This window comes from Lactuca serriola, chromosome 7, assembly GCF_051521515.1.
Source record: "Lactuca serriola cultivar US96UC23 chromosome 7, Lser_US96UC23_V15, whole genome shotgun sequence".
In the NCBI taxonomy this organism is placed as follows: domain Eukaryota; kingdom Viridiplantae; phylum Streptophyta; class Magnoliopsida; order Asterales; family Asteraceae; genus Lactuca; species Lactuca serriola.
Window position 1 is genome coordinate 49,187,513 of NC_136414.1, and position 11,117 is coordinate 49,198,629.

Sequence of the window (11,117 nt, forward strand, 5' to 3'; positions counted from 1 at the left end):
AAACTCAAGAAGGCAATAGCCAACTTTGAGCAACAGCCGGGGGAGTCATTATACGAAGCATGGGAGCGATACAAGGGCTTGCTCAAAAATTGCCCTCAGCATGATCTAAATGTGCAACAAGAGATGTCGATTTTCTATGATGGGGTCAACGTTATGACAAGACAACTCCTTGACTCTCAAGGACCTTTGAAAAAGAAAAATCCAAGGGAGGTCAAGGAGCTGATTGAAGAATTTTCGAAGCACTCTCGCGAATACCACAACCCTAGGCAAGATGGAATCAAAGGCGGTGGAGGGGCCCAAACTGAAGAAATAGCAGCCATGATGGCTATGCTAAATAATATGGACCGGAGGTTGACATAAATGGACAACTCAATTCATGCCATAAAAGTGGGTTGCGAGAGGTGTAGTGGTCCACACTTGACCAAGGACTGCAATTTAGATCAGTTTGGGAACAGAAAGGCTCAAGTGTGCTACTCGAGTGGGGATAAGTATGATGAAGACTGGAGGAAACCAAAGAAGGAGTGGCTGCCATATGAAGAATTTAAGAAGCAAAAGAAGAAAAGTATAAGCAAACAAGTCGAGGCTTCTATCAAAAGGAGCAGCGACCAGCCGAGAAGAAACCCGATCTAGAGACCATGTTGATGAAGTTTATGGAAGCTTCGGAAAAGAGATACGAGGCTACTGATTCTACTATTAATGAACAAAGAACTTTGGTAAAGAATCATCATGCATTGATGGTAGAACAACAAGCTTTAATAAAAAACCAACAAGCCTCCATCAATAACCTTGAAGTACAACTTGGTCAACTAGCCACTCTGGTTCATGAGAAGTTGTCCCTGAAAAATCCCGAAACGAAGGCCCAATCTCATGTAATGGCCATAGATACTGAAGAAGAGGCCATCTCTGAGTTCTTAGAAGCCTTAGAAGTTGAACAACAGCAGCCCGATCCAAAGTTGAAGAAGCCCAAGCTCGAAAATCAAGATGCTGCTGAATTGAAGAATTCACGACGTGGGCCCGTCATGAACAGAAAAATTTTGTAGCTGGCTCGGTTCATCAGCCGCCTTTGCCTTTTCCTTCCCGAGCTGCCCTTAGTCCACTGGAAAGAGAGCATATAGATTTTTTTAAGCACGTGAAGGGTATCCCGATTAATACTCCTTTTGTCGAGTCCTTATAAAAAATTCCCGAGCATCAGAAATTACTGCAAGATTTGATAGACACTCGCAAGCAATTAAAGAAGCATTCTAGGGTGATTCTAAGTGAGCAAAGCTCAAAAGCTGTGTTGGGAGAAACACTTAAGAAGATGGGAGATCCTGGACGCCTCACTCTTCTATGTGAGTTTGGTAACAATATGAAGGTTGATGCTTTAGCCGATTATGGGGCTAGCATTAATTTGATGCCTTATTCATTTTATCAGAAGTTGAAAATTCAAAAGATGAAGGCTACAAGAATGACGATTCACATGGCGAACCGTTCAGTGACACAGCCCCGGGGCATTGTGGAGGATATTTTTGTAAAACTTGGAAAATTTGTTTTTCCAATAGATTTTGTAGTGTTGGATATGAAGGAAGACCCCGATGTTCCAATTATCCTTGGTCGTCCATTGCTTAACACTGCTGGAGCTCTTGTTGATATTCGCGAGTCTAAGCTCACCTTGAGGGTTGGTGATGAAAAAGAAATTTTTGGGATAGAAGATGGCTTTCAAAGGAATCATGTTCAAGAAGAGGTCTTCACAATTAATGAAGACAATGAATTAGAAGAACTAGAAAAGCTTATGGAAGAAGAGATCAAGACAGTTCATCAAGTCAAATGAACAAAACCAAGAGCATCTGTTCCATATTTGGTTGAAGTCATTGCTTACAAGAGTCCACCTTCTTGGGTAAGCGAGGAAGATGAGATGACAAGTGATGAAGAGGAGGTTACTTCAAAGGTGACAAAACCAGTAGTGAAAGAGGAGAAGGATGCTATGGAGTGCAGGGAGGAAACTAAAGGGACCAAACGCAAGCTTGATGAAGAACAGGTCAAAGCTAAAAAGGAGAATTCGAAGAAGGCGTACAAAAGACGAGTTCAAGCTTACAAGAGGTGTTTCAAGGAACAAAAGATCATAGTGGTGGATTCTTCAGACGATTCAACGTAGGATGCACGGAGTCCAGCTCAAGACTCGAAGAAAAAGAAGCGCTTCTTGGGAGGCAACCCGAGTTTGGTTTGCATTTTTTTCTTTTCTTTTTGCGTTTTAGTCTTAAAAACATAGATCATATCATCAAACTCGATTATAACATAATTAAACACTGAATGTGGGGGCCCTAAAATGGAAGTAGTAATAATTGAGAATTTAGTTGAAAGTCAAATTTGATTTAGTATGAATTTTTCCTTCCAGACAACATTCACGACGTGACTTCTTCAGAATTCACGATGTGAATTATGAATAAACCGGATAATAAGTCAATAATATAGTTTAGCCCATTTTATAAGTGGCCCAAGACCAATCCGTGAGTGCATGGCCCAAAATTTAACCCAAACTGAACTCACGACGTGAATCCTTCAGGATTCACGACGTGAATTTTGAAAAACACGGGACCACAGATTAAAGGGATGACAACTAGTTGACCCTCCCTTTGTTTATTCCTCACGAAGTGAAAATGAGATGGTCCCCCCTTGGCCCCCATTGCTCTGATTTTGGCCGACAACTCCTCTATTTTTCTTTGTGCTTACGTAATACTTCCATCAAAGGTAATAATTCTTAGTTCTTGAATTTAATTTTTCTTCAATGGTTGAACTTAGGGTTAGGGTTTGTTCATTAGATGAAAAATCGAATTTACTTCTTAAAAGTCCTATAATAGCCTTGAGATGTTGATGCTTTATGCTTGTAAATGCTATGAGAGTAAACCCCATTATTCTTGTGGTTTGATTTGTACCCTGATTTTCCCGATTTTAGTTGCTGGGTACGAATTCACGACGTGAATCTTAAAGGATTCACGATGTGAATCCTGGTCTGAGCAGTTTTCAGTTTCCTTAATTTCTAATTTGTTGGATTATTTCTTTTGGATTTGTTTGTTGCTGTTTTTGCAGTAATGGCTCCCCGAAGAGAGACTCCCATTGGGGTGGCAAGTTTACACCCGTTTTACAATTTTCCCGCAACAATGTCCCGCGACATCTTAACCCAATGGAACAATATGTTAGGGTGGCTTTACAACAGAGAAATTGTAGTTGCTCCAACTATTAATTGGACACGGTTGAGGGAAGTTGGGCTCGTAGACCGGCTGGGCCCATTTTTGACAACAATATTTATTGGAGATGGGTATTCATTCACTTGTTCTGGATGGCGTAACCTGTTCCGGGTCCAAGAGCGGGTATATAAGGAATTTTGTGTTGAGTTTTTCTCAACAGTGACATTTCAGGAAACTGTTCAAGACCCACATTGGCCACAAGCTTTGGTATTCCGTTTAGGGGAGTGAGTATCGGGAGTGCAGCCTCGTTGACTTTGCTTGGAGAGTTGGACTATATGATCAATAAGAGGCAATGACTCCTGAATTTGGTATGTTTTTGAGTTCGGCTGCTATAGGATATGCGGAGGGTGTCACTAGGTATACTTTCTGGCATAATATTGCGTCTGGAATGTTTAATTCCGGAGTGTCTCCCTAGAGTAGTATTCGGTCCCCGATTCATCGCTTACTCCACCGGTTCATCACATTTTCCATCAATCATAGGATGCATGGAGATAAAGTGACAAAACATAATTTATTCTTCTTATGGTGTATCTTACAGCCGGGCGTGTGTTGCAATATTCCTTATTTTCTGGCATGTTTTCTGGTCGGGTCTGCAGCTAGTTCGCGCCCTGGGAGCCCCATTTGTGGAGGGCAATTTATTACGCGTTTGGCCCGCTCATATCATTTGGTTGTTCCTAATATTATTTGTTCCATGACTTGTGTGGATGAGCATGAGGTTGGCATGGAGTATTTGGAGACTATGCGGGTTGTCAGAAACTTCGGGTCATATTGGGGCATAGTACCTTCAGATGGTGAGGGTGATGATGGTGATGATCAGCCGGCCGACCAACCTGAACCACAACTGAGGCCAAGGCGTAGGAACGTGAGAGGACAGGGAGAACGCGGGCAGCCATTGCATCCACCCGCATCCATGGATGGAGCACCTTTTGGGAGTGACATGGCGGGTTATTTTGACCAGTTATCTTTGAGTGTCAATTGGATTGGAGGTACTACGGAGAATGTTGTCCGACACCTTGGAGTGGAGCAGCCGCCTCATTTGGGGTATCATTACCCGATTTTCCCGAGATGGACGGAGTATGGCGAACGCGGAGGTGACGGAGCGGGCACGAGCAGAGCGAACGATGAGTAGGAGGATGATTGATTGTTTGTTTATTTTTATTTTGTTTGGTTTGTTTTGGTTTGTTTTGATTGTGTTATTTTGTTGGGATTGTAAGAACTATTAAGATATTATGTTACTTTTATTCTTCTTTGGTGGTTATTTCTCAGAAATTGCTAGGAGCGCCTAAATAGGATATCGAGATATAAGTGCATACGTGTTTAGCCGGGAGTGTTTAAAGTCGAGAGTCAAGACCCATATTTTAAGCTAAGTGTGGGGTGAGTCAAGTGAGAAGAAATTTAGAGAGAAGAGTCCAAAATAGTAGAGATAGAAGAGTCTTAATACGTTAAGACATGGGTGCATTCAAGAATTAAAAGTGAAGTTGGAAGAAAAATATTTCTGATGTTCTAGTTTTCACGTCGTGAACTTGTTAAAGTTCACCTCGTGAGTCAACATATGAAGATCTTCCGAAACCAGTTTCACAACGAGTTCACGTCGTGAGTTTTAGTTCATTCACGTCGTGAGTTTCCATTCTTTTTTCAAAATGGGTTATATTTTTCCATATTCAATTTGGGGAATATTTGAAGACTATTTTAGCTCATTTTCACTACTATACAATGTGGTGTATGCTTTCCCACATTGTTCATTCTATTTTGAAGATTTCCACCACATTTTTATAAGATTGAAGGCTCGATTTCATGCATTGCCGGTACATTCCTTATCTCGCGAGTTCAAGATCCAAGTTTCTATTTCTCAGAGTCCATATTCAAGATGCACGTTTTCCACACTATTGGAGATACTCACACCATTATCCCAGGGGAGTCTGTTCCTTTTTCTCCATTTTTCTTAATTTTGATTTATTTTAGGCATACAATGGGGGCATTGTATGAAATAAGGGTGGGGTAGGGGGTATAAAGTAAATTGCTAGATAATGGTAAAATTTGAAAATTTGAAAATTTGAAATTTTTAATAATTAAATGTAGTAATAATAATTTGAACTGTAGTTGTTAGTATCATATGGGATGATCCGATAAAAGTTCAAATGTTTAGTTGAGCCAATACACGTTATAGTGCATTTGTGGCCTCCCTTATTTTAGTTAAATCATGGAACAAAAACATAACCCCGCTTGGTTTGAGGGATGCAATATGTTTAGCAGCCTAAACCTGAAATGTATCCAGGAAAGCTATGTCTTAACCAATAAAGGTTGAAGTTAAGCGCCCCTGCTTAAGCATGTAGGTTTTGAGTGAAAAAAGTGAGTTATACATGTAAAAAAAAGAAAAAAAAGAGAGAGAAATTACTGAAAAGTAAGAATTCTTGAAGAATTTTGGAGCTATCAAAGTATGAAGATCAAAGATCAAAGTTCTAAGGAATCAAAAGTTGAAGATGCCAAAAACCATGAAAGAAGTGAATTCAAAGAAATCAAGATTAAACTGTCAAAGAAGTGAAGAATTCAAGAGCTCCAAGTATTGGTATCTTAAAGTTGTAACTCTCTAGTTTATGTATGCTTGGGTAGCTTTACAAAAATACTTTGAGGTTAAGTGAGATTTCTGCGGATGGATTCGGAGGGTTGCATAAAATGAGCATTGTTCGAAAAAAGTGGGCGAGTGTTTATGAAGATTGTGAGTATTTAAAGTATGGGGGGTACTTTAGGAAAATTTTAGACACAAATGCATGCGTTGTGGTCTTCGCATAATGGCTGAGCTGGAATCGGATTGTTCTATGTGATGTTAGTAATAAAGGGTTAAGTTTAAATTTGCTTTAGGGCAAGCAAAGCCCAAGTGTGGCGTATTTTGATATTGCTATATTTATACCTATTTTTAGACAATATTTAAGTACATTTTTATATATAAGTTGGTAATTTGTTTAGAATAATGGTACTTATGGGTTTAAATGTTATTTGCAGCCAAAAAGAAGACATTTTGAAGAAAAGGGACTAAAAACGTTAAAGGTAGAAACTTTGGGAGTTAAAAGATTAAAGGACAAGAAAATCAGGAAAAAGCGTCTTCACGTCGTGAGAACTGGAAGATTCACGACGTGAGCATAAGTTCTAGAAGATATGTACGCGGGTGAAGGAATCCTTGCCGGGCACGGTTATCTTGTATTCACGACGTGAATATTTTATTATTCACGACGTGAATTATTAAAATAAGAAAACTATATATATCCTTAACCATTACGAATTGAAGAGACTTTTGGCTAAAGAAAGAGGTTCCAGAAGGCGATTTTTAGTAGAAGAAAGGTCCTGGAAAGAGGGTTTCAAAACCAAAAGAGTGAAGGTCCATAATTTAGTTTACTTATTTGTTACCTAGGAACATGTTTCATTATACTTTGATTTGTGTTAGTGTGTTAGTTGCTATTATGAGCAGCCGAATCTAGCTACTCTTGTTTAGCTAGATGAAGCTTCCAACTTATGAATAGCTTAATTTTATATGGATTTATTTAGGTGGAAAATTGCTTGTGTTTGATTTATAGTTACCTAGCATGCTTTTGTTTGTTTCTTTAGTTGCTTAACTTCATGTTTTGTGTAGCTTAGTGACCATTAACTGCATGAACTTGTTTACCTAATGATTTAGTGAACATTAAACTGTTAGAGCTAGGATTGACCAATCTTAGTTAGTCATTAAAGTAAATAAACTTAATTGTACTAGAGAACGTAGATTATGACTATTATTGCGTTTACATAATAAATCTTACATAACATATTCGTATTCATAATTGGTTCTGTGTTTAATTGTGTGTGACCATACATAGTTTTACATGAATTAATTAATTATTGGTAAAGTTAGACTTAAATTACTAATACAATTAAAACCAACTTGATAATCCATAATTATTAGCTAGCCATAAGGACGAAGTGGATTCGAACTAGACAAGAGTGCTTTCACTTATTGATTGAATTTGAGTTAAGTTCGTCTGATCTTGTAAAATCATATAAAACCCTTTCTAAACTTGTTAATAATTAGGTTAATTTGATAGCAAGTAGATTAATTAGTAACACCGTTCCCTGTGATCGACACCCGACTTACCCAAGCCATACTGTAATCTGACTAGGTACACTGCCTATAAGTGCATAGTTAGTTTAAGTTTGTTAGGTTATAAATATTAAAATTAGTGGGTACTTTCGTGCACATCAATCCGCAACGAATTGTAACTTCTCAGTAAAGGTGGTGTTACACTTAGCAATCATCATGCTACCTTCCTAAAGATTAAAAAAATCTCAATGGGCATATTGTATGATACTTTCACTGCAGAAATGATCTTTCACCTTCTTACTAAGAATTTCCCAAGTCATAGCCCTCCGAGTGGCCTCAGTGAGTCGTGCGTCAATAGTGTCCCACCACTCGAGTGCTTCCTTGTCAAACATTTGCACTGCATAATTCACCTTCTTGTCCTCAGTAAATTCACTAGATCGGAATGTTTGGTTCATCTTCCTAATGCAACGAAGGCACGCCGCAACATTCTCGCCTCCCTTGAAGGCAGATGTCTTACAGTCCATGAAGGATTTGAATGAACTCCCTCGGCGTCTGACGGCTCCAACAACCTTTTGCCTTGGCATGAAATGACTGTGTGCCTCATCATCAAACGATTGATCTCCACCCTCGTTCACGCCCTCAGGTGGACTGACAATAGTCTGGCAACATGCATTGCCTGTCGCATCTACTCCAACGTCCTATCCCGCTCCTGGAGCTGCTCCTGAAGGTCAGCAATAATGGTGGCACTCGCTGTGCTGCGTGCGCTCTGCGACGGTTGGGCTAGTGGCAGGCGATTAATGGGTGGGGTCTGAAACATGAACAACGGTGTCCCGGGAGTGCGGTTGTTCTGGATATTGCCCACTCCTCCAGCATTCACATTCTCCTCAGTGTTCAACATTATCCTAATTTATAAAGAGTTATTATTATCGCTTTTTTCTGATGCATATACAAATATTAGGAAGGGAAAGTTTATAAGCAACTATCCTACAACGCTCAACACCCCCCCCCCCCCCCCCTTAAGTACCTAAAGGTGAAAATTGAGCCAACTAAGCTGTGAGTCTAAACACTGGCATCTGTATTCAGTTCACTCACTACATCGCTCTGATACCAACTTGACGTCGTGATTTTTACTCTATTTTTTTAAACTTTAACAATCCTTTTAAAATGAAAAATGCAACGAAAGACTTTTTTTTTTTTTAACCATTCTCAAAACCACACGTTACCATTTTCATAAACAAACATTCAACCGTTTAATTATTGCAAAAAGGGGGTTTAAAGGAAAATAAAAACTAAACGTGCTCAAGTGGCATCTTCATTAAAACTAACTACCCAAAAGGAACCCAACATCACCAAGCCATGCTCCTAAGCTACCTGTACGAATCAGAAGGAAAACGATAAAAAAACACACAATTCCCGTATGGGTCATCCATGCAAATCATAATAATGGCATAGTCAAGAAAAACAAGTAATATTATAACATAATTTTTTTCAATCATATAGTTTTCAACTTAGCTTAACCAATTATTACATATAATTTAATTCACCATTTATTATATGTAACTTTTAATTCAACCGATTAACTACTTTGGGGTTCCTTAGGGACAGTCTACCAATAACTTAACCCCATTCACTACTCGTGTGATCAACCAGTTTAGTGCTCTAAGTGACTCATGAATTCCACCTGAATACACCAACCCCAAGACTTCCATTTTCACAACTCCGACCTGCAAAGTACAAGTACTTTACGGTGTTGTTCAAGATCGGTACAAACGGTTTCAATTCTATCGATACACCTCCTGATTCCCACAAGATATTTGATCTAGCCACACCATACAGCCAACACCACTCTAGTTCCCATACACCAAGGTATACACAAACTACGTGTGACACGACCATCTAGAAAGTTCGTGAAACTAACAACCGATAAGGCTTAAGTTCTTTCAACATATTAGACTTGCAAGGTTTTACCCATGTCACCATTACACCCTACAAACACATGTATACACCAAAATAATATTGTTTCTTATACAGCTTAAACGAGCAATTATCAAGTAATGAAGTTCACTAAGATGTCACCATACTTTAGCATATAACTATCAATTCATGAAACATCATATCCACATGCAATTTACAACTATCATATAACATGAATATCACCATATAAACCGATACCCAGGCACAACCATACACAAGATGCAAACAACATATTTTCAACAATTATCACAAGCATATATAAGTCTAGCATGAATCCTAATTTGCATCAACAATCCACCTATGAGATGTGGTTTTCGGTTATGCACTAAAGTCAAGAAAAATTGTCAGCTCACCTTGTGTTTGAAGCGAGATCTCCTTTTTACTTCAAGTCTTGAACCTTCTTGAAGTTCTCAAGTTTTCACCTAATAACCACGCATACCAAAAAATCATCAAAATGGGGTCAATTTTCAATAACACCCTTAATTTCTTAATGGGTTACATATATTTTTTTTTAAAGTTTAACAGTTTGACCATTGTTCAGTGTTTTTGGCATAAATCAGAATCTGTAACTCCGATTGACATGAATCTAGACTTTCTGAAAACTAGACTTTATTTCCTACATTTTATCCACAGAGGGGCATTTACACATTCTGCTCAGATTAGCAACTACAACTCTCGCAAGATGGGGGCAAAGTTAATGTGCAGATTTCCAATAATTGCCAAAATTACTAGATGATTCATGACCTTGTTAAAAGGATTAAAGCCACATGATTTAACACACCAAAAACATGAATGAAGGTATTAAGACAGAAATTAAATGGTTTATGAAAAGAACAAGAATTGACTAAAAGTTGATTGAAAGTAAGATGCCCTTATACACCAAACACCAAACATCTTCATACACCAATGAAGACTTAGTTCACATTCAAGATACATACAGGGATGAAATTTGAGTGAACTTTAGATACACATTATGTGGTTTTTGTCACAACTAGAAATTTTGTGTCCTTTAATCACTATAATCAAGTAAATGTTGAATCAAAAACTTAAGAGCATGTGTGATACCTATTATTATGACATCAAAAACTTCAATCAAATACATCATACAAGTACTACAAATAGTCATCAAGCAATTGGAAACCCTAGAAGTTATTGGTTAGGTCCATTTTGGACTAGGGCTTCCTTATTGGACTCAATGGACCAATAAGCTTCCAATTTGACTATCATGGGCTTAGAACCCTAGTTGGGCTCTAATTGGACCCACAATCATTTATTTCAACATTTTGGGCCTAGAACGAAATGAATTAAAAGCTTTGATCCATGAATAACCTAAACTAGTCCAACAAAAATGTAAAAATCATACTATATTCTTTTAGGTTAAAACTCACCCAAACTAACTCTAATATTGGGTTTAGGGGCAAAAAGCCCAAATATTCCTTTTTCCTTCAAGATTCTTGGCCCAAGGCCCAACTCCAAGAAGAAATGGAGAAGTGTTGACTATTTGCATGCCACCTCACTTATATCCAACATGTTTCCATGCACCTCTCATACTTCTAGGAACATATCACTTCAAAGATCACTTCTTCTTTCCCTCTCTCACTCTCGGCCGAAACACACACACACATACACAAATCTCTCACAAATTCTCTCTAGAATACTCAAGAACACATCCCTCCTCTCCATTCAAAAATCTCGAAAATTAAGAGGCTTTCAAGAGGATATTTCCACAAACTCTTCATCTTAGGTAAGGTTATGCTTGGATCTATGATTAGATTCTTTGTTTTATCAAAATCTCTTCCTAATCCATGCAAAAATCATGATCTTGCATCCTAGAACCACCTCAAACTCGA

General features: G+C 38.4%; 1 non-coding gene across 1 annotated transcript; it reads right to left on the minus strand.

Moving 5' to 3' along the window:
* Positions 1–107, minus strand: LOC145065084 (small nucleolar RNA R71). Its single transcript, XR_013688236.1, has one exon. It is a non-coding gene; the product is annotated as a small nucleolar RNA R71 (small nucleolar RNA).
* Between the last annotated feature and the right edge of the window lie 11,010 nt (positions 108–11,117).